Raw genomic sequence first — 25468 nt, forward strand, 5'->3', positions numbered from 1 at the left:
TAAGAAAAAAATCTGCACGGAGAGCTGAAGGGCTGTGGGAGCTAACCTGTCATGTTGCCAGCAGGCCGTACCTGGCCCGGGTCTGGAGGTCAGAACGCTCCCTCAGATACAGCTAAGAGGGCAGAGGTTTCTTCTAAGGCCACGTGTGCCAGAGACTTGGGACCACAAAACGGCCCAGCACTGATTTAAAGAATATCTACGGAAGAAAACATTTCTCATTGTTCTGGCACCAAAGTTCTCAGCATGTAGCTTGCTTGCTTTTCTGTAGCACAAATGATAGTATTGTATTACTGCTAAGAATGTGTTTGTTCTGGCTTCTCATAGTGGAATATGGTACTATGTAGCCATAAAAATATGATGGTAAAATGTGTAGATGGGGTGGCTTATAAAAGTGAAGAGTTGCCTGGATGTTAGAGGTACAGAGACAGTCGCTGGTGTTAGTGGATACTTTAGCAAATGCATAAGCATTATTAAGCACTTCCCAGACATTTAAGCAAGGCCATATTTGCCTGTAGGAGCTTCCAGCCTAAGTTCCCAGCGGGACTGAAGCAGTGGGGGAGCATCTCGGGGCCAGTGTTTACGCTGAAATTTGAAAGTCAATGGTTTTTAAAAATTGCGGGAGAAGTTGCTGCTCGCAGCCGCCTCTGTGGCTCTGCCCCTGCGGAGCCCGGTGCACCTGATGCTGCAGGTCGTCGCAGGTGACGGTGCCCGTAAGCCCGGGGCAGAGTGACAGCCCGGGCGGAGGGGATGCGGAGGTGAGGGCGGCTCTGTGGCTCTGCCGTGGCTGAACGACTCTTGGGGGTATCGTCTACAGTAATTAGACCATTTCTTCCAGGGGAGAGCGTTCCTCATGTGTGCCTCCTGTGATTTGTTATTCGTAATTATTATTCCACTGCCTTTCATGCCGTCGCTTTTAGCTGTTTATGAGGCATTTCTGTGCTGGGATGTTAGCAGGTTTGTCTTTACCTCAGAAGGGATGCATTTTTCAAGCTGTTTTCTCTTCTGCCTTTGATTCTGACAGGCAAACAAACAGCTCCCTGGTTTTCAGTGCGTTTCCAGCCTCTCATGTATGTGGTGCTTTTTTTTCCTTTTGCCCCAGTCCCGTGCTACGTCCTTCTAGCTCCTGCTCACCAGCTCAAGTGGAAGAGAGCATCACTTGCAGAGTCTGATGGGGTGGGAAGCGCGTTGATTGCAGTCTCTAGCAGTCATTTATCCGAGTCATGGGAGGCACCTCTGCCTTCCCAAAGTGCATATGGAAGTGATTTGTCTACAAAATGGGGGGAAAAGCACTAAAACTGGAGGATGGAGGAGCCCTGGGGATAGACTGTCTGTGAGACCAGGGCGTGTGCGCAGGAAGCCAGGTTATATAAGAAGACCTTGTTTTTTCCCTTGTAATTTGTGTACATCACTGTCATGCACAGGCAACGTTGCCATAAACCCTCCGTTCTGCTGCAGGAGCACTCAGTGGCACGGGCTGATGATAAAGCCTCTGCGCATTTCTTAGGATGTGCAGGAGATGTGGGGGATGTTATGCCGCTGAGACTGCAAGGTTACGTGGGCGTATCTGAGCTGGCTTTAAATTGGGTGGTTGAATGCCAGGTTTGGCCTTCTTGCTGGGGCAGCTCATGGTGGGCTTGGTGGACAACTCGCCGAGCACGTTGTGTAGTCTGCATCCAGTTTTGCATTGCTTCTTTTCTGCTTAGTTCCTGCAGCAACTGCAGTGTGGATGCGACAGCCGTTCTAGGAACGGTTTAACAGCTTGGATTCAGAGGCCAGAAAAATTATACTCTGTCTGGCTCAGGATAAGAAATGGAAGAGCCGGCTTTCGCTGTTTTTTTTTTTTTAAACTCTCAATAGCTCTGCCCACAGGAATGGCAGTAGTGGAGAGCTGCCTTGTGTCTCCCGTTTCACTGCATTTCCAAGGTGTGGAATTGGACTTGGGGCAGAAACTGCCTCAGCTCTGCTTGTCCTTGGGTAATCGGCTACCTGGAGGATTAAGGCTTACTGTGCATAGTAAGGGATGAGTTTTCAGTGAAGTTTGTGGAATTGTTTTTGTGCAAAATAAGAGGAATTAGAAATTTTCTTGCAGCCCTTTTTGCCAGCTGCAGTGCCTATGTGTCTGCTTATCTATCTCATTGCTATAGTGCATGCAGAGGCGAATGGGATGAAGGAAAACCAAGGACTGAACTACCCTCTCAAAGCAGGAGAAGAGTGTAGAAAAACTGAGAAAATAGCAAAGGTCATACATAAGTCTGCATTTTGCCTCTCAGCAGGTTGTGGTAAATGTAAGATTTTATTGTCACATTTTGCCGTACACCTTGGATGGCTTCTTGGCACAGGTGAGGAATTTAGGTGGCCTTTAGCCAGTGAGGTTTGCTATATTCAGCAAGCTTATGTGATCTGCAACAATTACACTTAAAGTTCAAAGGATTATAACTCCAGCAACCAAAAGAGGCATTAAGGACAGTGATGATGATGGTTTTGATAATAACGTATTGGCCATTATTAAATTAATTCATTGGACTGGAGTGCAGCACGTTTTTTCTGATCGTGGTTCCGACTCCTGGATAGGTAATAAGGAAATTATTACTGTGGACGTTAAAGCTCATTAAATGTGACTCTATTAAAAATCAAGGTTATGCTGGACTTTAAATCTCTTTGAGCATAACCGCTGGAGGCTGCAGCACAACTTGGCAACTTGCCACCTAGTTCAGTGGTCCTTTTCTCTCATTTATGCAGTAATAGTCCCTATTAAAACGGGTACCAGGGCTATTGCAAAGGAGAGGTTTGGACAATGTGAGCTGTAACAACTTACTGTCCTTTATTTCAAAGTATAAAAATTGCTTGCAGGGCTGTGCAGCATTAACGGGGCAGATCTGTAGCAGCCCCATTACGGGAATGGGCTCTAACTTCGGGCGTTTCTTCCTTCCGCGGTGCCTCCCTGGGTCCGGGCTGTGTCACGGCGAGGGGTGCGCCAAGGTCGGGCTGCCGTCCGGGGCAGGTTTCCGAGGCCTGCTGTCTCTGAACAGGAGTGCAGATTGTAGCAGCTTTGGAAAGGTGGCGGGAGGGAGGCACTGCCCGGATTTGGAATTTGTTCCAGTTCTGCATTTCTCTGTATGTCATGTACTCTTTTGCATTTCCCCCCACACACACACACCTTTTTGTTTTTCAGGCTGCATCTTCTGCCTTTTTCTTTTTCTTTTTTTTCCAATTCCATAGTTGTTGGTTGTTTTTTTTTCATTTCCTAGTGGGCCATTTCTGTTTAGATCTCTCTCTCTTGTCTTGGGTGGTCCTAGTGGACCTCTTGATTTTCTTTTCTGGCACTTCTAGAGATGGAGTTTGGGCTTAGTGTTGCAAGCAAATAGGTAGGTGGCAGTACCAGCTAATGGGGAACGGCTAGAAGTAATGACTTGTCTATTCCAGCTAAGCCTAGGTAGAAATGAGAATGCTTTGAGTACTGATTATTTCCATTTGTGATGCCGGGGAAGTTGGTTGCTGACTAAAGAATGTAGTAATACAATTTTTTCACTAGCTTTCGTGATTTATTGCTATCGGATAGGTACAGTGGAGTACTCTCTCCTCTCTGAAAGGAAGAGAAGTGAGTTTAGTGCTGTCTCTGGGCTGGCTGTTGAGACACAGGCTGGCACCCCTACCAGGAGGGAAGATGGGGAAATCAGCCATCTATGGAGAATTTTGGAAGTGAACTATTTTCCTGAACACAGTCTCAGGAAAGTTATTCATCAGTCTCAATGGTTTCTGTGTTCCTTTCTTCTTGTTAGAAAGAAGTAGGAAAAGGGGGGCCTTGTTGGCCAAGACCTGGGGGATCGCACTCTGAAACGGGTGTTTGACCTTAGCGGCGGTGCTACGCCTGGTGTTCAGCAGAGGCTCTCGCCAGCACCACTGCCATGTCAGGCCCCCATAAGAAAGTTATTAATTGGAATTAAACTGGGTAATGAATTAATATTAAAATAATCTAATCTTGTTGAAGTGACAAGTCAGAGATGGTAAAATTTGTCACTGTCCCAGCATGCTTGTGCTTCTGATGAATGTGTTTCTGCGTGCAGAAGGCGACAAAAAAGGAGCAGATGGGATTTAAAAGTTGCCATGCTCCATCCACAGTTGGCTGAGCTGTTGGTGTTTGGAAGCCTTGGTGCTTCCTACCATCTGTACGTAGGAAATCCACACATGGCGAGGGCTGCACCTGCAGACGAAAACCTGAGCCCACCTGCCAGAGGATTTTTCTGTGACCTTAGCTGTCCGTGGGTACGTGCCTGCCAGAGCAGCACCCGCACCTCACCTTGCGCCGAGGGCTCCCGGGATCTCGCTGGCAAAGCAAGGTTGAGCCAGGTGCATGCAGAGAGGGCAACTCTTCTCTGGTCACTTAGGACCTCTGAAAGGTTTCCTAAAGCACTGGGGGGGGGGGGGGGGGGGTGTTCAGGAGGTGGCACTCTTCTCTCTGAGATGCTAACAGGCCATTTCCCCGTGAGGATGCCAGGGAGTTTTGTTCTGAAGGATTTGCCGTCTTTCTGAAGAAACGCAAAGTGAGGGTCCGGGGCATTTGCTGTCTTCAAGTGCTGTGGGACTGTCGGTAGGAGCAGGATGTCAGCCTTTGTGCCTTGCCTGTATTTCAGCGAAAGTAATTGCTTTCTGCTTATCCTCATTTCCTCTGAAGTTTATAAAGAGCTTGTCATTGCCTCTAGTGTTTTGCTATGTGCTGATAAAGTTCTGTCCTCTTTCACTTCAGAGATGACTGCATTTTCATGTTGGGAAAAAAATCATTCCCTACTGCTACCTGCATCAGAAATGTTGCATGGCTTTAATGTGCAAAACGCAAATGAAAAAGGAAAGTAGCACCCAGGACAGGTATTCTTAGCAGCGGTCCTTGGGAGCTGCTGTGCCTGACCCCCTCGGAGCTTGCCTGACTTCCCGCTCTGGATCTGCAGCCGAGCAGTGCTCCCTCCTTAGGGTCATCCCTTCACCCCTTCACTAGTTATTATCATTATTGTTTTCATGGTGCTAGTTACTCTACTGCAAGATACTTAGACCGGTCTGGGGCCTGAATAGTTTATTAAGACTGGGAATTGGCTGGTAGTTTAAAGCGAACTTGCTTTGATTTCCTTCCTTATCACACATATCCCTTTGTCCCAACCCAGCACTATAGCTAATGAGGTGATGTTGCTAAATATGCCTTGTGTTCCTAAAGGACTGTAAGCAGGTTGGTGCCTCCTGTATATCAGTATTGACACCGTTACAGTAGTTGAGGGGCAGTGTCTATAAAACCTTTGACATTACAATGTTGTCAGTGGATTTGGCCAGCCTGGCCACAAAAGAACGTTTTGAAGCCTTCTGATTCAGCAGGTGTGTGGCCTTTGGGTGGTATGTCATCTGTGCTACTGAAGTCAGCTCAGGCCAGGTGTCCTGGCTTGAACGAAGGTATAGTACCTCCAGAGGGCTGAAAGAACTGTTCCGAAGTTGAAAAAAAAATTCCTTTTACCAGATACAACACTTTGTCATCCAGATGGGTTCCCAGGTGTTTTAGAGATACTATAGGCCTGAAGTCATGCGACACTGACACTACTGAAAACAACGTGTCCTGCTTATGGCAGCGTGCCACGAGTCTGTTAAACCAGAGCGGGCCCCAGAGCCCGGCTTACTCCGCGTGCCCTGGAAGGCCAGGACGTCGGCGGTCAGACAGGGGCTGCTGACTGAATAAATCCCAGAGGATGCCTTCGTCCTGCAACTTCTGGTGAAACTAGACGATCTGAGGTGCCAGTGAGATGCTGCTGAGACTTTTGAAATCCATCTGCGATCCAAGGAGTCAGAGGTTTGTAAGAAATCCTGTAACTTGGTTCTGTTGCAACTACTGAATCTGTACAACATGCTGTCAGTGAAAGCTTACTCTGCAGAGCATGCTTATCTGTCACGGAGAGCAAAAGAGCTGCAAGTTTTCCTCCTTGCTCCTCTTCTGCACACAATTCCTGTACAGAGCTCTTGGAGGCCTCAGTCTTTCTGCTTTTGTAAGAGGCAGCACATATATATGTGTGTGTGTGTGTGTGTGTTTACATGCATACATCTATATACGTATGTATATATAACCATGGGGCGAGTTCAGAGCCTTTGTGAGGAGAGACGTCAGCAGCAAGAGGGCCTGAAACCTTCCCCTCCCCATGTATTAACCCCCGCTTCTCTCACTACACACACACATCCCTAGAAAACACCATCACACTCGTACCATATGGGAGGTGCCATATGGCAGCCAGCACCCTCCATGGCCGCGATTCTTATCCGTCCCTCTGCACTGACAGTTGCTTTATCATCCAGAGAGTCACCAACAGGTTGTTCAGCGGCCGGAGCTCGGGCAGCTGTGTTTGCCTGCCTGCGTGTTGGAGTCCGGCTCGGGTTATTTGGGTTGTTGGCTTCTTGGTGGCCGGGTGAAAGTCTGGCTGCTCCTGCTAGAGCTCTCTCTTCAGTCCAGCGTTTCTCCTGAAGGGAAGGAAGCGCAGTATTATCTGCCGCTGCCCTTTGGATCCTGTGGGGTTGTGATATGAGCTGCCTCTTAGAGCACTTTGCATCACAGAGCAGCTTTTGATTAGCAATGATGTGCCGTGCGGCCTCTGGATGTACACAATTGAAAATGCTCTTTCATTCATCAGCAGGAATGAGAAGAAAGGCTTGTGCTGATGTCTCAAATTCAGGCCGACACGATTTCCCTGACATTAGAAAAACCAGGCTGCCAGCGTGGCAGAACGCGCCGGCGGGGGAGAGCCTCAGATCTCTGCTCTGCATCTTGTCGATGCATTGTTTCTCCTGGAAATTAAAGCTCGATGCCTGGGCACGCAGTACAGAGGAGTGGAAATCTAGCAGGGAAACGTCGCAATGGGCATGGAGGTTACAGAAGACAGTCTCAAAAAGCCTTGGGCTGGCAAGGTGACTGTCCCCTTGACTGGGGATCATTAGCCTCTATTAGATTCAGGAAAAACGAACGGGAAAATACTGAACTTATTCACACTGGTCCTTGCAACCCTCTCCAAGATGGTGGTACTCTTGTTATGGCAGGATCATAACAGGAAAGAATACTGAATTTGCTCTTTTTCTCTGGAGTCCTCATTTCAGCTTCCAGGTGGGTATACTTGGCTGGGAGCTGAAATGTGACTGTCTTTACAGAATAAATAGGGACTCCTTAAACCTGAAGTCCAGAGGACCTGGGGTGAATGCGTAGGGACTGAGAAGTAAAGCACCTCTACTTGTTCCTCTTTGTAAAGGGGGAGCATCTACAACTAAAATGCAGAAGCTGTAGGATAACTTCTGTGTGGGCTGTCTTTCTGGATTACCTACCTGTCTGTGAAGCTCTTCTTGTTGGAAAACGGTGTCTTACAGTTGTATTCCCATTTTTCTTTTTACCTTACCCAGATTACTTAGTGGTTGTAAATGAAGGAAAATAAGGCTGTTTCAATATTCTAGAGCAGCGGCTGTATTTAAGAAGTTTATATTTGATGAGTAAGTTGATGACATTGCATTATGTGAATTTGATGTGCAAACTTGTCACTACAGTGTAAACATAGTGACAGCAGGACCAGCAATTCCCAGCCTAATCAAGTAAGCCGAGTAACACATTCTTTGAGCTATAGAGTAATAGAGACTGATTTACATATTAAAATGAGAGAAGCTACACAGATCTAACAATTAAGTTGATATTTGAATTGCATAAAAGTCAGGAGATTCGAAGTTATGGTTCCTGCGTCAGTTCATTTGTCACCCACACGAATCTGTAGTATTTTCAGTGACTTTATTTGGTATGAGACTAATGTGCCTTAAAATATATGAGATGTTGGCCATGGAATGAAAGAGAGCTTTGGATTTATTGAGTTTGAAAGTAGACTAAGAATTCGAGGCCTGGTCAAGAGTCTCTCAGTTTGTTTAAAAATGGTCCAGCCACATTTCGGGTAATTTCTTAGTATTCTAATAGACATGTTCGGAGGGAGGTAGAGAGAAAGAGAGGGAGCTTTATTCAAATGTAATGGGAAAAAATCTCATTGATCTCAATAGGCTTTGAATTATATCCTTAACTTCTTGTTTTCTTTTAAACGTATAACCTTTATTTAATTGCAAAATCACACAAATGCACTAGTACCACTAAGAATTACATCGATATATGGATTCTTTCCTTGGTGTTTATGCTGGTTTCACAGCACTGATGTAGCATTCAGATAAGCACACAGATATACGGCTACCCTTATCTCCCCAGGCTGATGTTCTGATATATGAATGCTTGTTCCCTGCGCTCACAGAAAGCTATTCACATGCCAAGTCTGACGATTTTTTTATAATCCTTCTTTGAATTAGACTACAAAAAGAATGTGTTTGAAAAGGTTAACTAATGGATACACTTTTCTTCCTGATGAGGAAGAGAAAAATGGTGAAGTGCTGAAAAATGGTCAAGCAGAGTTTTGATGAGGCTTTTCTAATCAAATACATTCGAGGCTGTGAGCAAGTTGGAGAAATGTTAATCCATAGTGGATTTATTTGGAATGGAGAACATTTATTTGGAAAGCAATCAGCGTATAAAAGCAGACACTTGTAATTACTTTGCCATCTTAATCATGCTACTGACACCGGTACCTACCACAATGTGCAGACATTCTGGTTGCCTTTTGAATGTGGTGCTGACATAAGGCTGTAAATAGGAGAGGAGAGCTCTCCTCACCGAATATCTTCCAATCTAGCCATGTGGTTTGCTAATGCCCCGATATGCTAGGTAGCTTGTCCAGGGGTTGATAGTGGAGCTATCTGGAAGACTAGCTGGAAGGAAATTAGTTGCAAAGCTTCAGACCCCTCAGCTCCTTTGAACAAAAGCCAACACCTTGAAATCCCTTTGGGGATACACTGGTGGGCAGGACAGAAAGCTGAGCCCTGCTGTAACGAGCTTTCTCAGTGTGACGTTGTTTAATAAGTAGGTGGCAGCAGTCTGCATGACGCTAGCCTTTTGGGCAGTCTTGTCTCACACCTCTGGTGTAATTTCGTGCCAATGAGGCAAAGGCATGGGGTGAAACTGTAGCAAGACTTGAAACCCAGGGGAGAGTCATGCCTGTCCATCATGCTTTGGTGTGCTGTTTCTTTCTGAGCATCTGGGAGAAGTCCATTATTTAGACTAAACCCAACCTATCTAGTACGGCTTAGGCAGCAGCTGATGCAGTCCTCACTAGCTATTGCAGCGTTGCCACGTTTTCTTCATTTCAGCTCCAGGTTATCTGGCTTGAGCTCTCGTTGGAGAGCAGTAAATCAGTCCAGCCTCCATTAGGCAACAGGATATTCATTCTAATGTACAGTCAGGTCCAGCTCGATGGATGAAAAACTGGTTGAAATCAGATTGGTGAATTGCCTTTTTGCTCTCTGCCTGTATAAGTAGGTTTGTCTGTGCTCAATAGGGGAAGAGTCTTGATGCGTCCTGTTGGAGTACTTCAGCATTGGGGGTTATTGGGTAGGTATGTAGCTTTGTAAAGTTACCCTCTGCGATGATCAGATACCGTCATAGGTGTGCAGCAGAAGCATTTAAGTTAAATAGAACAGAGACTTCCTTAAAAGAGGGGCCAGAAGCAGCAGCAGCATCCACCTTCACTAGCGAGTGCGGATGTGTCATCAAAAATCTCACCGCTAGTGGAATCAAAGGCAGGGCGCAGATCTGAAAGAGTCAGCAAGGGTATCTGAATAGGCCGGTAATGACGGCTGTGTGCGATTCCCCTTTTAGACTGCCATATTGCTACGACTCCACTAAAATTAGCATTTAGGGAAGGGGGAAGCTTTTGTCTTGTTTTACAAAGGTGGTGAAAACAAATGCTAAATGACAACTGGTGATATAATGCGTCATTGCTGAAGGTGTTTGCACCGTCAGCCACCGTTCGAAGCAAGACCTGGTCAAGCTGTTTCCATGATAACGTCCCTTCTCAGTACGTAGGAGGTCAGCCAATGCATTTGTAAGCTCCCCACAGAATGTATTTGGATTTCCATGGTGTTACAAAGGGTAGTGGAAATTGCTCTTTACTCTCATTTCCAAGTACTGCTTTCTGCCAGAGGACCCTTCGCTCTTCACCACCTGGAAAAGCACAGAAAGGGAAGGTGAGCATTGCCCAAGCTGCTGCTTATATTCTTGAGTCTGCAGGAACTTTTTTGGTGAAATGGAAAGTTTTAAGCAGGGTGTTTACGTATCTCTGAAGTGTTCTTCTGCAAGGTGATGTCCTAAGCCAAATGGAGAGGACATTGGCAGCACTTGGGAACAGAGAGAAAATTAATGGCATTTTAGCTATGCCTCAGGAAGCTCCGAGTCCTAGGCTGCTAACCCCTAACGTTAGAAATAAATAAGGATAAAACTTAGAACCGCACATAACCCGCTTATTGCAGCATATTAAACACCACTGTGTTCTCTTCTAGTGATAGTTTCGTGAGCCAGGCTGTTCCGTAAAATCAGGGCAAACGAGCAATTAGCAAGAGGTACAGAAAAAGCGTGCAGAAAAGTATAAACTTGCTCTGAGAGCTATAAAACGTCTCTCCCTGTTTTGTGCATAGTCAAGAGCCGGAGTGTTTGACACTTAACAAAATCTGGCTAATTCTTTGCTGCTTCTCTCTAATGATCAGAATTCAGGGGAGGGCTGCCGGTGACAGGCGGGAGAAGTGTTGCAATGAAAGCGGAGCTTTTTCTAATTAGAGAGTCCCTTGGATGGGTTACTTTCCAGCGATTTGAGTGCTGGCTGGTTTAAATGTGTCAGCAATACTGACCAGTACAATGCAGTCTTGTCAGCGCAGGTTCTGTTTTGCTCTTCAGAAATCAAGAGGTGAAGCCTGTTCCAACAAGGAGAGTCTGTGATGAGAGAAATTATAACTGCAGCCAGCCGTGCTAGCAACTTCACCATCTGCTGTGAAGTCTCTGGCTCAAATTCCAGCCCTTGTGGTAGCGAGCATAATGATGATAATATTTTCCACTTCTGTAGCACCCTCTGTCCAAAGGTCCCTGAGCATGCTAGAGATACTAATTAAGGCTCGCAGCACCCATGAGAGGTGGGCATGAGGCTCCACATTCTCTTTTTCTTGCTTGCAGAGTCTAAAGAAATCGTGTCACTAATCGCTGGGCTGCAGTTCCTTCCCTTAGGCAGGTCTGGAAGTACTGGCAGCCTCTCTCCCTTTTGTCAGCGCAGGTAGATTTAAATTGGGGCTCTGTGAGATGGGATGACTTGCACCGGCCGCGGGAATCTGAGGCAGGGAGTTGCCCTGGTGCTCCGAGGTGGGCTTGCTGCGGGGGCAGCAGGGCTGCCTCTACCTGATGGCTTTCCACATTCCCACGTTTCATGGTGAGAAAAATGTGCTCACCACAAAAGTCATCCTAGCAGAGGGAGGGGAAGATGCCGAGTTTTCACCAGACTAAATATCCAGAGCGTTTTCTTGCACGCTGCCTTGTGCAAGTCTTGGGGTACGTTTTAAAACTGGAGTCCTGTCCTTAATCTGCGGCCCTCTGAGGAAACAGGACTGCTGCCTGAGATGGGAGGGCAAACGCCCTCCGTAGAGCTCTGCAGATATAAAACCAGCCGTGACTCAAGGCCCAGGCAGACATGTCTACGGATCAGACTTTCTTCACGTGAAATAGTTGCTCTTTTCCTCCGAGCAGTGAGTCAAACTGCCTGTACGCAGCAATTCAGCCTGCATCTCGCATCGACCGGGGTGGAGGCAGTGCTTGGAAATGCTTACCAAGAGCACAGGTTCGCCCCAGCTGACTCCGTGTTCTGCAACGATGTCAGAAATTCTGGATGTCTTTTTTCCAAGGGCCTGTTTGTTTTAAAATACTTTATTTTATATGGCTCACCTTTTCTTGTAGAAGCCCAGCAGGAAGAGTTTTCCATGGGCTGTAGTCAGGGAGGAGTGGAAGCAGGTGAGCTGTTGTACCGACCGTCAGGAAGGAGCTATTGCCTGACAAAGGCAGAAATTTCTGGTGCATGATCCCAGCACTCACACTCCTGGATTTAAAAGTACTCTCAGAGATTTACACGTAATAGGTTGAAATGGGGGGAGGTGGGGGAACAAACCCTTGCTGTGCTTAATTATTGCTGGGTACTGTGTGCGCTTTTCTCTGTTATTTGTTTAATCTTAAGTGCCAGATGCTAAAGGGCACCAGCATCAATTAACTGCTTAATTAGACTTGTAAAGAAATCATGTAATTTAGTTATAGACAAATAAAAAAGAGGGGGAAAAAGCAAAACAGGAAGTCAGGGCTGTCTTTTGCAAGCTCCCTATGTGCATTGTTTGTTTTTGGTGTTTGCTAGAAACTCTTTGAAGCATTAACTGTGCCCTGTGTTTGCCCCATATGGAGGAAAACCCTTTCCAGCTACTGACTGGGTGCAGCATCGCTTCTTCAGTGCCATTTGTAGTGGATTTAGCTATGGGGTTTTTTTTTTTTTTTTGGTCTCTCTCCAAAATCTTTTACCCGCATTTGGCTCAGATGCGCTCTGAGAGAGGACTTGGTGGTACCTCGCTCCGATCCATGGGGGAGCCTGGCCTCCCCCCTCTCTTCGTGAGCTGCGTCCCATTTGATGCACGCTCTGGCTATTTAGTCTGGTGAAAACTTGGCACCTTCCCCTCTCTCTGCTAGGATGACTTTTGTGGTGAACACGTTTTTCTCGTTTGCGGTGTTTAGCATGCAGCCAACAAAGCTCTGTATCTTCAGCAAAGAGCCCTGCTTCCTTCACTGCTAAATAATAGGAAGCAGTATGCTTTTATTCCATTAGTTCCCACTCTTATGTGTAAGAATTTTCACAGAAGTGGAATGAATTCATTTTTATTTCATCAAGGCCTTCAATTCTGTCTGAATCTTTATCTTGCAAATTGCCTTAGGGGAGTAATCATCGGTGCCTTGTGCTTGTGTATACACTAAGTTTTTCCGCTTTACCGGCACTACTGCCTTTGTGACTCTATTATCACGATTCTCACGTTTGTATCATCAATATTATGTCATTTAAGTGCCTTTGCAGCATCCCGTGTTTTACACCTTTTGTTTCCTTCTCGGTGCCTAGATGCTGGAAGCTGCTGACATATTTTTTCTCAGATGTCCTGAAACCTTTCTGTAAACAAGGTGTTGTTGAGCTCATCAGAGCTTTTGTTCTTTCTCTGTGCCCATGCTGTCTCACCACCGCTCTTTTGTTTTCTGATAATAATACTTAGCCCTTATGTAGTTCTTTATTTCTTCAAAGCACTGTATAAACATTAGCTAATTAAGTATATATAACATGCCCTAAGATATGTTAGAGGAAAACTGCAGCACCACATACAATAGTTTTCAGTCACTTGATCCAGTGTAAAACCCGATTAAATCGCTAATTATTTCTCAAAATGCTGTGCCTAATGACATGTGTCAAGACAGAAAGATCAGAGTTGCAGCCAGAGGCATATGACGCTGCAGCCAAAGGGAGAGGGGCGTTCAGGTAAGCTCTGCGTTATTTCTGGGGTTGTTTTGGATATACGTACTAAGGTAATAAACAAAACAACAGAAAAAAGGAGCTGCTGCATTTGGATCTTTCCTGTTTTGATACATATAATCAGCTCCACATTTCCTGTTGAAATGTTCATTAAAATTGCAGCCCCAGTGATTATGCAGCTGCCTAATTCAAATCAATAGGGCTCCTGAAACAATTTCAGATATTTTTAAATACTGCTGTAGAACTTCCTTGTTTACAATGTTATGATTAAGTGACTTTTTTCTAAGTCATCTAAGGCATTAATAAAAACCTCTTGAGCTTTTCTCTAATTTTTTTTTTTTTTTTTACTCAGAGAGGCTGCAAATAATGCAAACCTTGGTTTATGGTTTCTTTATCCTTTACTTCTTAGTACAGCATGTCTGTATATTTGTGCCGATAACTAAATCAGAAGCCCAGTTACACAAGTGCTTTATAATTCCTAGTAAGGGATAATTGACTTCTTTGGTTTTGGGATCATAATACACATAAATAAAATTAATAGAACAGCAGAATAAAGAGCAGCCAGAGTACAACAGCTATTCCTTGCTTTCAACTCACAAACTTTGGAAGCAACTTTTGATAGTGTGTATCAGCTAAAATACTTTGATGCCAGATGTGACACATGGCAAGCCAGAAGGAAGATTGCGAAGTCCAAAAGATCAAGATATTTCAGTAGATCTCATGCTGATAGGGAGGTCACTTTAGTTGTGCTGGAAAGGTGCTTTTAAAATATTTTCAACTATTTTGTTGTGGAATGTTTCAGAGCAATGCTAGAGTTTGCATATGTTCATTTTAATGACTTGGATTATTAACTCTTCACTTTTTCTAATAACTCCAATCCCTTTACTGTTTCAAAAGCCTTGGCACAATTCTGCTGTGTTTAAGTTGCAAGCATTACAGGAAAATATCTAAATCAAAACATTGTGGGAGAGAGACTGAACAAACGAACAGATGTTTTCCATCTCTGACTTCTGTGCTTTAGAAAGAGCTGAAAAAGCAAACACGTTTCTATTATAACTCGACGTGGAAAAAGCATTTTATTTGCCTGTAGTTTTGCGTTTCACCTTCTCGTGAAGGTGTCGTGTTTTGTTTTTACTGCCTCCCTGCAGCTGCATTTGCGATGCCCCTGTCTGCTGGTGCCAGGAGCTGGCGGTGAGGCAGGGTGGCGAGCGGCGGTCCGCGCACCTCAGCGCCGGCTCCCGTGGGTGTTTGAACTAGGTGCTTTGGACGTGGCCATGAGGAGGGAATAGGACAGAGAAGGGCGAGAAAGACCAAAGCTTTTTCCTGTTTTAACAGAAAATAGATTGGATGTGGTTTGGCTCCTGGAACTGAATGGGTAATCCCCACTCAGAGCCTCAGATGAGGAGGAAAAAATCTATGAGGGTAGGGATAATGCAAGAGGATTTTTGCAGACTTTTCTCAGACATAAAGTGAGCCCGTGAAATAGCACAGCCTTTAGTGATAACTTTTTCTTCGAGTGCAGAGCTCAGTCATTGATTTAGCCTAGTTGGGTAAAGCTATTTTTTGCTACTTCCACATCCCTTGAACAGACACCTTTTGTGAGCGTGTATTATTCTTTTTTTTCCCCTTTCCTGTCTTGTTCCCTCAATATATATTTTTCCTTAATCTCTTGCTGAACTGTCCCGGCAGTCTTGGCTGTTCCTGGCAGTAGGGTGTTGTTTCCGTGGCGCTCGGTGTTGTTGACCCCTCCATGGGAAGAGTGCACAACGGTAGAAGGTGAAATCTTCCCCAGAAATGAAATGAATCTTCCTCTTGAAAAACTGCAGTATGAGAGAGCAGACTTCTCCGTGTGCTTGCTCCCTGGATGTGGTATAGGTTTTTTGGAGAGCAGGAGTCAAGGCTTCATATGTAGGGTGCACTTTTCCCGTACCAAAATGGTCTCTCTGATGACTAGGCAGCGTGGATCTCTGTCCCTGGCCTGGTCGCAAGCTCGAAAAGGCCAGGGCCCACAGCAAGGCTCGCGCTGGGGTCGGAGCTCCCGGGAGTCAGAGGGATGGAAGAGTTCAAGCCATGCCGAGAAGCAACAGGATCTTCCAAACAAGCAGGCGAGGGAAGAGGGATCACGAGGCTGGTAAGGGCAATGCAGATGTGCAGCTGGGCAAGAAAAACGGGGCTGTTGTGGGGTAGGCTACCCTTCAGGCCCGCTGCAGCCGCTGGTGCGGGCTGGGCTTGCTGTGATGAGCACGTCGGCTCTCGAGGGCTTCCCAAAGCTCTCTGTAAACTCCACAGTTGTACAAAATACAGGGATTGCTTCAGCCATTCCGAACATGCATCCGCGGCTAGCGTGAAATATCGCAACTGTTTAGTGCCACCCAGGAACCTTGTTTATGGCAGAAAGTGAGAAATGCCTTTTACCTTGAAAGCGCAGGAGGGACAGAAGTGGGCAGAGGCAATTACCAGAGTGGGATTTGTACTAACCGTGGCAGTTAATACCGCAGCCGTTAATACCGCAGCCCTCGTGCTTGCCCCCATCTCCAAATAAAAATGCTCTGCTAGGCAGATGCCTTGCCTGGTTTGTAATGGTCCAGGCCGAAGTTTCTATCTTCTCTGAAAAATGGTATATCCCCAGCGCAGCGTGCTCCTGCCAGCTTGCCGTGACCTTTAGTTCATTACGGATTCAGAGGACGAGTGCCAGCTATTGAATCCGAGGGCTGGGACCGAGCTAAAGGTCACAGTTGTGTCTACTTACATAAAAGCAAGTGTAACCTCTTCTTCTTTCTGAAAGCACTAATATGTGGAGATGTAAAAATTCACTTCTGTGAATTCTGAGGCTCTCGACATCAGGGTTGCGAAGCGAGCGAGCCGGTTTCTGAGCTGGGGAGAATCACATCAAGGGTTTGCCAGAGTTTAGGAGATTGTGGGGACAGGGATACGGCCATCGTTATTCTCCAGGGTGGAAAAAAACGTGTTGCTGCCAGCAAGAGCAGACAATACCTGGGAGCGGAAACCATCTGTTACACAACGGCAAAAATGTTTCGGGGCATTCGCCTGCGAAGCTCTGGGTGAGGAGTTTGGAATATGAGGGCTTATTTTTATGGATGGAGCTAATTTTCTCAAAGTTATTCATTTTTCACTTAGGGAATTACCTAATCTTACAAGAGAGTCTAGGAGGAAAGATTCATTTCTTCTTAGTCTCATTCAGCCCCAGGCAAGCCTGAAGATGCTCTGCCTCTCCCAGTTCTGCTTTTTTAACTGATTCTATTAATGGAGCTTAAAGATTTTCTTCTGGATAAAAGGGGTTAATCGTTCTCTTTCCCTCTCACCCTTCTCCTCCTCTTTTTCTGGAGAGTTCTTTTTTTGGCATCTCTGGCTGTTTCTATCATCTTCTCCCCCTAATCTGCCACTATCTGAAGAATTCATTACATTTCAAATCAGAGGCCTTGCTGCATACATTAGCAGGTTTTAATAGACTTGCCACGACTCAAAAAGGAGGAAAAAAAGAGAGAAGATTTAAAACTCTTGTCTTGCCGAAAGCAGACAGATTGACTCAAAAATGACTCAGTCAATAAAAGATGAGTTTTGAAAAGGCTTCCCTCTGCTCAAAGGGAGCTCGTATTCCAGCGAATTAGGTTTTTCTAAGCCCACTGTCAGAAATTAATAATACATACAGCATGTAAAATGGATTTAGCCCTCTACAGCCTTATACAAACATATCTTTGACTTGCTAAATGTGACACGACTACCAGGATTTTCCAGCCTTTATCCCAGGAGTTTGTCATCTCTCCAGAATGGTGACCTCAGTGGAATTTTAAGCACAAAAAACCCCTGCTAAACAAGATTTTCATTAAGAATATGCTTCTACTTCCCTCACTCCTTTTCTCCACCCAAATCTCCTCTGTTGGAGCATTTTTTTATTATTATTTTCGGTCAAATTTATGCCAAGAGCTCTAGGTAAACTCTCAAGCTATAGAGCTCCTTCTACCAGTATCTTTCAGTGCTCTTACCTCAAAGGAAGAGATGTTGAACCATCTGCATTATACTGTGAATGTGTCATTTTGGGTTTTTTTTCCTGCTCTGAAAAAGACCTATAGTCATTAAAACATCCCTTCCTTACAAAACAAAGGCTTTCTGTCTTATTAGATCATCCCACAAATATTCTCTTGTGAATTAAGGTCTTCCCAGGTGGCTCTGCTCACCTTGCAAGTTAATTTGAACACGCAGGTGTGAAATCAGTTGCCCCACCTGATTGTTCCTCCATCAACCTCCCTCACTTGAGAAGAATTAAAAGTGGTAGTAATTCCAACCTGCTTAGTGATTTGACAAGATCTGTTAATCGGACTGGCCATTTGGGTCGAGCTCTAAGAATCTGCAGAATGTGACCTTAGCAGGTAGCTCCATGTAATCTTATGGAAGGTTGTCTTCTGACTGCATTTTTCCCTGTCTCTCATTGCTTTCTCATTCCTCCAAATCCCACTGCTCTTCCCTTTTCTTTTTTTCTTTTTTTTTCCACATTTTAGAGTGCCTTACTCAGTCCTGAAATCTTTTCTGCTTCCTCCCTCTCTCTCTTTCTCTCAATGAAAATCTTCTCCCTGTCTTTTTTTTGTATTATGAATTATCCTTTAAATTAACTCTGCAAAGTCGTTGCATGTCCTCCTCTGCTCTTGGATCTCTTCTGTCCCCTGGCTGTATTCTGCTAAATACTGGCTTTGTGGTCCTGTGCTTGCAAAAGGCTTTGCATAAAGATATTGCAGCAACATGATGTCTGACTGTGGAGTACACCTTCTAGATGATGTGGAGAAACTTCTTAAAAATGTTGATGAAGAAACAAACAAAAAAATGGCTCAATTTTTAACTGATAGGCATTGCACAGATGTTTCCCAGACTTGAAAAGGGCAGAGTTAATCATTTTCTTTTAAATGTTTATAGATTGTGTAAGAAACCAAGCTGCTTAGAACCGTACCCATGAATTGCACCCAAAAAAATGCAGCAATTGTTCCTTCTTTCCCATCTTCACAAACACAAAGCTTACCCAAATTTCCTTTTGCGTCTCTGGATCCAAAGAAGAGATTTCTGAACAGGGATGGTGGTTTAGAAAAGGTTTCCATCAAAGTAACAAAAAGCATTTTTCACAGATATGAAGATATGAAGCTGGTTAAGCAACAGCAGAAGTATTTTGCTTCATAAGAGATTTCCCTTCAGCTGTTTAACCCTGAGGGCAGACCGTTAACTACTTTTTAAAATTATGACATGCAAACAGAAATGAGCTATTCACAATGCACAGCCAGTAGAACATCACCTTCTCCAACACCATTTTCCCTACTGCTGAGAAATTTGGGCGAGTGGCCCTCTCGGTCCTTCTCAGCATGGGCATGGACCCTACTGCATGGCTTGTTTCTGTCCAGGAGCCATGAACATTTAATAGTTGTTTACTGGAAATTAGGTAGAGCCTCTGCTCTTTGCCTCACTCCACTTGGGAGCATTAGCCAACCAAATGTGGGTTCTTGGGATCTATAAAATTCAACCAGGAATTATACAACAATCCTAGAAAGAGAAAACGAGTCTGTCTTGCAGAAGTTTAGTTCTCAGTGCTCAAAAACTGTTGGAAGAACTGAATATGTGAGACCTAGGAATCAGTTGGAAGAGGGGCTTGAGTCATTCTTCCTCAGGCTCTTTTGTCTATAACGTACCAAGTTTCTTCCCAGAATAAGTCTCCAAAGTTAGTGTCATATCATCTCATGTCACAATCAGGACCTTCTAGTTTTCTTCTAAAGATGTAATCCTACTGTCGGTACAGAAATGATCAAAATCCAGTGGAACGGGCTTGGCTCTTTCTCTACTTTTGTGTTTGTTTCCAATTCAGTTCATTTTTCATTTAATTTGTTCTATGTTCTCTTGACTGGAGAAAGGAGGTTTTTCCAGTGAATATTATGTCACTTTAGCCTCCAGCTGCTGCGCTGGGACATAGCCACCCAGTAATCTCCTTGGAAGTAATTGCTGGTGTCTTTTCAGATCATTTTTGTGAGAGGTGACAAACCGCTTGCCAAAGTGAGATGTTAATAACACGGCGATGCCCTTTGTTTGAAAGCTGGTGCAGAAATTACCCAATGCAGTTGTTTGAAAGTCAGAGTTGTAATCGTAAGAAGTGAAGAACAGATCGGTTCATTTGCATATAATTCCAGGGCTTATGTGTCATCTTTTGTGTAAACCGTACAATTTCCGGCGCAGTAGGGAATGTACGCTCATAACACAGAGGGAGAGGAACATGGGCTCGCTCTCAGCATGGATCAGGGTTAAAGAGATGTCATCCACTGAAAAAGAAGGGGAAGAGAAAATCAGAAAAGGGAATTCAGGAGCTACTTGGGGAGAAACAGGCGTGGATGTTTGATGTATTCAAGTTGTCAGAGCGGCTCAAGGGAGACTACCCATCCTGTTGTCCCACCAGAGTAGTAGTCAGAAAAAGGGAAGAATCTGTCTCTGCCTTGTTGCAGCTGCATGTTAAGCTCAACTTCCCTTGTGTCTTCCCTCAATCACAACAGGGACCAAGCGCATGTTTTTCTTGTTGATGTTGTAGACAGAGACTTCTCAACTGTCCCTTTACCAATCAGGTACACTAGGCCAAGACAAACATTCTTCTGTATAACATCAAAATGAAACTCTTAGACTGTTTAAACTGCAGCTGAGGGCTTTCTACTGTGTTCCCAGTGTAGGAGGTTTCTCAGCTTTTTCATGAAGAGATGGTTTTTGGAAAATGGGTGGCACAGGTGTGTGTTTTGTCTTGTCATTTAGAATCTGAGAGGTCTGTAAATACTTGTTTTGCCTATTTTTTTCTTCCTTCTCCTTTCTCTAGTAAGCTAGAAAACCTCTCTGAGTAGCCAGTCAGTCCTAATGATGAACTTAACAATTACAGCCTTAGTGCCCAACTTCCAAAATTTCTAATAAAATTGCATGAATATTTAATACCCAATTATTAAATATTTAAAAATTTAAAACTGAACTGGTTTGGAAGTTAGCATGTGATGAATAATTCAGAATCAGGAAACGAGAGTCAGCTCTTGGGCTGAGACAGATGCTACCTCTCCTGTCTCCCTGCCCAGAAATGATTTTGGTGGTGGTGCCAGGCTTGGGACGCTTCGTTGGGGATTCCATGGAGACTTCAAGGCTTCATTTCCAGCTAAAAAGCATTAGCACAGAGTTATGAGAAATAACCTTTCCAGTTCATAGTAACACTTCTGGCTCCTGCAATGGAAATATGCACTCTAGAAGCTGGAATAATGTGATTGAAAGCTTGGTTATCCAGGAGATGGCTCTGTTTCCAAACATCTTTCATGCTCCAGGGAAAAAAGATTGCTCATCCTTATGTCTTTGTCACATTCCCGCAGTTTTGTTATTTGAAAGCCCCTTTTCCCCTGTTGCTGTTCTGCTGCTCCATGCTGAACCAGCATTTTGTTCAGCTTCAGCGAGATCATCTTTAAAGGATTGTTTTCATAAAGTGGACACTAGAAAATGAAGTAGAACATGAAAAATGTACCAATAAAAATAGGGCAGAAGCTGCTGTCCCGTGAGAGGAGGTCCGGGGCGCGCAGGATTGCGCAGAGGAGAGGGCTGGTGTGGTTTGTGAGCACAGCGAGTGGCCCTGGGGCCTGGCTGCAGGAGCACGAAGAGCAAAACGGAGGGTCTGGGGAAGCTGTGACTAGTTGGCATCAAGAGTGGTTTCAGGCCGAGAGCAATATGTTTGCAGTGCCAATACTTCAAAACACTATTAAGGGAATAAATGGGAAAAAAAAAAAAAAAAGAAAGAAAGAAAAGGAGGATTGAATAGAAGGACCTAGTGGAGGCTTTTTAGAGCTTAGTTTTCTCCGGAACAAAAGCCTGAAAACAAACTCCGCAATCTTCTCCCGTTAAAAACCCAAGTAAGGTGGCGTGCTGCAGAGGCTTGCCTTTATCTGTCGCAGCGCGGTCGCGTTCGCATCCCCGCTGGCTGGGTAAAACGGTGTGCATTTTCCCTCGCAGGCCTCCGCGCCCGCAGGCGAGCCCCGTGCTGCTCACAGCGGCGGCGGCTGCATTAGCCTGGGCCGCGGAAACAAGTGAGACGGCGGCCTGACCTTTCGGCAGAGCGGCCTTGCCTAGGGGATGGGGGCACCGGCCTTTGTCTCCGAAGTCAGCGCTGGAGCCGGTAATGGTGTGTAATGTTTGTCGAGAAGAGAGGCGGTAGGCAGGGAATTAGTCCAACATAGCAAAATGTGCTTATTTGCAACCACCCTCGGAGTGCCGAGGGGGATACAGGGGTTAGCGTTCAATCTGTGCATCCCAAATAGGAGCTATCGACAGCCTGCGTGGTGCCCCATCCCATCTTGGATCCCGTCTGTACCACAGAGCTATTCGAAAAGCTGCTTTAGAAATGGTAGGAATCTCTTTAAATGTTTATTCTATATTTAAATCCCTCTGCCTCTAAAGCTGGGATATCTTCGTATTGCGAGGGCGGACTTTGCAATGTGGGGGAGAGGGAGGGACAAGGTATCATAAGTAGCACAATTTCAGGCATTATCATGGAGACAAATAGGCGTTTCTGGGAGTCTCAGCATCAGAACTTGAACATGGAAAGTCCTCGGAGTAGGAGCAAAGGCTCTGTGCTCCTGGGGAAGCTGGAAATCACCTCTTGTCCGCAGTGAAAAGCTCCTGTTTGTAGCCTCAGTGAACATCACGAGATAATAAACTGTAAAGTGCTCTCTAATGCATGATTGAATATTGTCCACCCTGCAATTCAAATGACTATAATTCCTGCAAAAAAAAAAAAATCATCCTTTTGAGAGGGAACAAACAAATATTCCTGGAGCCGTTTTTCTGTGTTTGTTTTAATAGCAGATGTTTGGTGCTGTTTGGAGGTTTAAATAGCATCCAGTGTTTTGGGGTAGTAGTAATAGTAGTGATGTGCCAGTGGAAACAAGATAATGGGCAGAGTGCAGGGGAGGTGATCGGAGCAGGGATAAATTCATCTATTAGATGGTTCTGCAGACTACCGCATGTAATTACAATGTGTGTTCTATATGTTAATTATATAGTCCCTAGGATTAATTCTTACATTAGACACTTGAGCAGCTTCTAAACCAGTGCCTTTTTTTAAGAAACAGCCTAGTGAAGAAGTGATCCTGCTTCCTCTGACAAGGAATGTAAGTTACTCCTCTATTTTCGCTACCAAACTTCCCTGAAGTATAGCCCAGGAAAAGTCCCAATGACTTTTTTTTTTTTTCTTTTTTTTTTTTCTTTTTGGATAACTCCAGAATAGACTACCTGGTAAACAGAAGACTTATGCCTGATGTTTGCTAACTTGTTCTAGAAGCAGAAGATAACTACTTTCCTGTAAACTGAAGTGACACAGTATCTTTGTATTTTTAAGGTGATGCTATTTCTTGCATCCGAAGTTAATGACTGGCTCCAACCACAGCTTACACCGCTTTGTTCTGTGAGCACTGTTTGTCTGTAATTGCCATGTGGAAGGGAATTGCTGCTAAAAGATTTTATCATCATTTGGGGGAGATTGTCTTCACAGTTGGCTCACAATTTATGACCAGACAATCCTAACTTGCAAAAAGGTCTGCGCCACATCACACTAATTTGTGAAGTCCACCTTGGGCAATAAAAAGCTCTCCTGAGGTTAATTTATCTTGCATCTGATGGCGAGTTTTGCCATGCCCACCGAGTTCTGCATTGCTGCAAGCAGACTGCTACTATTATTTAAGCCAGCCATTTTAAAGCTACCTGGGGTGTCTTTACGCACCACTGCACCACGTTCCCCGGTGCAGGGCTGGGGGGTGAGCAGAGCAGCAAGGGTTACCTCTGCAGGTTGCTTCCCGCTGTCTCCTGCTCAGAAGCAGCTTTGCCGTGAGCAGGAGGAGGAACGGGAGAGAAGCTCCAAGCCGTGCCCATGCTGGGATCCTCGGAAAGAGCCTTTCACTCACTGCTGGTTCGTCTGCCAGGGCTGACTCCTCTATGTTGGCCGTCTTGAAGCGTGCTGGTGAATTTTGCAACTGTGCATTGTAATCTCAGGGTTATCAGAAGAAGAAGAAAAAAAAAATTAGTTGAGCCTAACACATATTATAAGTATATGTAGGTAATACAGGAGGAAGTTTACCCTGTTCCCTTGCATAGCGTCCTGTCTCTAATCCCCCACACCCGGCTTCTTTTACCCTGGCCCAGCCTCTAATGCCCTCTGCCACTTTGTGCAGTTATCTGAGGATAAAGGTTAATGATGGACTTTTGTTTCCAAGAAACGATACCTTGTGAAGATATTTGGGTTATCCGAAGTAGGGGCTTAGAGAATAAATATATAGGGAAATTTCTTAGTGGAAAGAAAGGTGTCAACAAAATTCTTGGGCAGCGTGAGAGCTGTAGCTGGCTGTGGCGGTGGAGACGTTTACTTGCGAGATGCAGCCTCTGAAAACCCTTCCCCGCGCTGCTGGGAGGGCAGGCGGGTGGCTGGAGGAGGGGGCTGGGAGGTGCGTTGAACCATATGGTACACACACGGCTTAAAAATAAACTAATGTTGACTGATCAAATAAACACCACTTAGGTTTAGAGTTGAACAGCCAGTGCGGTCTGTTGAATATAAAACTGTTTTTACCTTTAAGGAAAGTTATAATTCGTGGTTGTAATGTCACAAATTGCGAGTTTTCCAAAGCGCGGTTTGCAGCCGCTAGACCGCGAGGCTGGGTAAGCGCGGTCGGAGCTGCCGCGCCAGTCAGACCTGGCGTCCCTCACCCGCCCGGGGTGTAAAACACACCCATAAAATCTAGCAAACGGATTTTATTTCTGGAGAGCAGTGATCGTAAACTTGCCTACATCAGAAAAGGCTCCGCTCCTCTTCCATTAGCCTTTATTTAATACAATACAATTTATTTTTATGTGGCGTCCTTCAGCAGAGTATCACAGAACTCTTTTCAGACAATGTTCGTCATAAACCAAAGGGAGGGAGAAAATTTCAGCTCAAGGTTTGGAAAGATGAGTGACTCAAAGGATTTCGGATACAGCAGGGTGGCATTGGACTTGCAGAGAGTCAGACGGGAAGGACAGAGCTGCAGTAGCAGGGTGTAATTAGGTTTTGCAGGGTGTAAGTGGGGTGATAGATGGGTGACATTGCATGCCAAGTGCGACATTATGGAAATGGAGAGAAGCAGCCTGTGGAGGTGAGAAAGAAAAAGGGCGACTGTGGCCTTGCTTCTTGGAATTGAGAAAATAGTATCTCCTCGTGCCGTTTTGAACTTTGTGAAAATGATCTGGTCCTGGCATCCTCTTCTATAGCCTGGAAACAAAATTGAAGCAATCTCGTGTTTAAATGGAGCAGGGTTAGTAGAGGTATGGTGTCCTCCAGAGCAACGTTGGCCAGCATCTGTCTGGGGCACTCTGGCAAGGCAAAGAGAGAAGGAGATTAGTGTGGTGTGAAATACTTTATCCTTTATGTGTTGAAGTGAGTGACCCCAAACATTTAAAGAAACCGAAGGAAAGTAGCCTTAAATAGAGAGTTAAAAAAGAATTCTGGGCTTTCTGAGAGAGATGTATATTAGCTGGTATCGCAGCTGAATTAATGCAGCTCCATGGCTTGTGGCATCTTGGAGGACAGGCAGAACAAATTTACGTTAGCCTGGCAAAGACTAGTGATACCTGTAATTTCATGCCACTTTTGGCCTGCTGAAAGCGCATTGTTTCACCTCTTTCCCCGGGGAAAAAGTTAAGCATGGATTTGGTCGACTTTAGTGTAGGGACTGCTGTTCCTATTGATTGACCTAACTGAACGCTAATGCAGAGCAAGAGCCAAAGCTGTGGTATTTCTAGGCAGCTGTGAACATTTTCGGATGTAAGGAGTGTAAAAGCAGTGGAATAAAAGGCAGTGACATTTTCAATATGAGAGACCAAAAAAGCCCAACTCATATTTTATTTATTTATCCAAAATAGTTTGAATTATTCATTAAAGTCACTGTAAGTGTTTGAAAATACAAGGTGTTTCAAGAAGCAGCATCATT

At 44.9% G+C, this 25468-nt stretch overlaps 1 protein-coding gene across 2 annotated transcripts in view; it reads left to right on the top strand.

The window, feature by feature from the left end:
• MAD1L1 (mitotic arrest deficient 1 like 1) overlaps positions 1-25468 on the top strand; it is a 371406-nt gene that overhangs the window by 245907 nt on the left and 100031 nt on the right. The window lies entirely within an intron of this gene.

This window comes from Dromaius novaehollandiae, chromosome 14 (genome assembly GCF_036370855.1).
Source record: "Dromaius novaehollandiae isolate bDroNov1 chromosome 14, bDroNov1.hap1, whole genome shotgun sequence".
Taxonomy (NCBI): Eukaryota; Metazoa; Chordata; class Aves; order Casuariiformes; family Dromaiidae; genus Dromaius; species Dromaius novaehollandiae.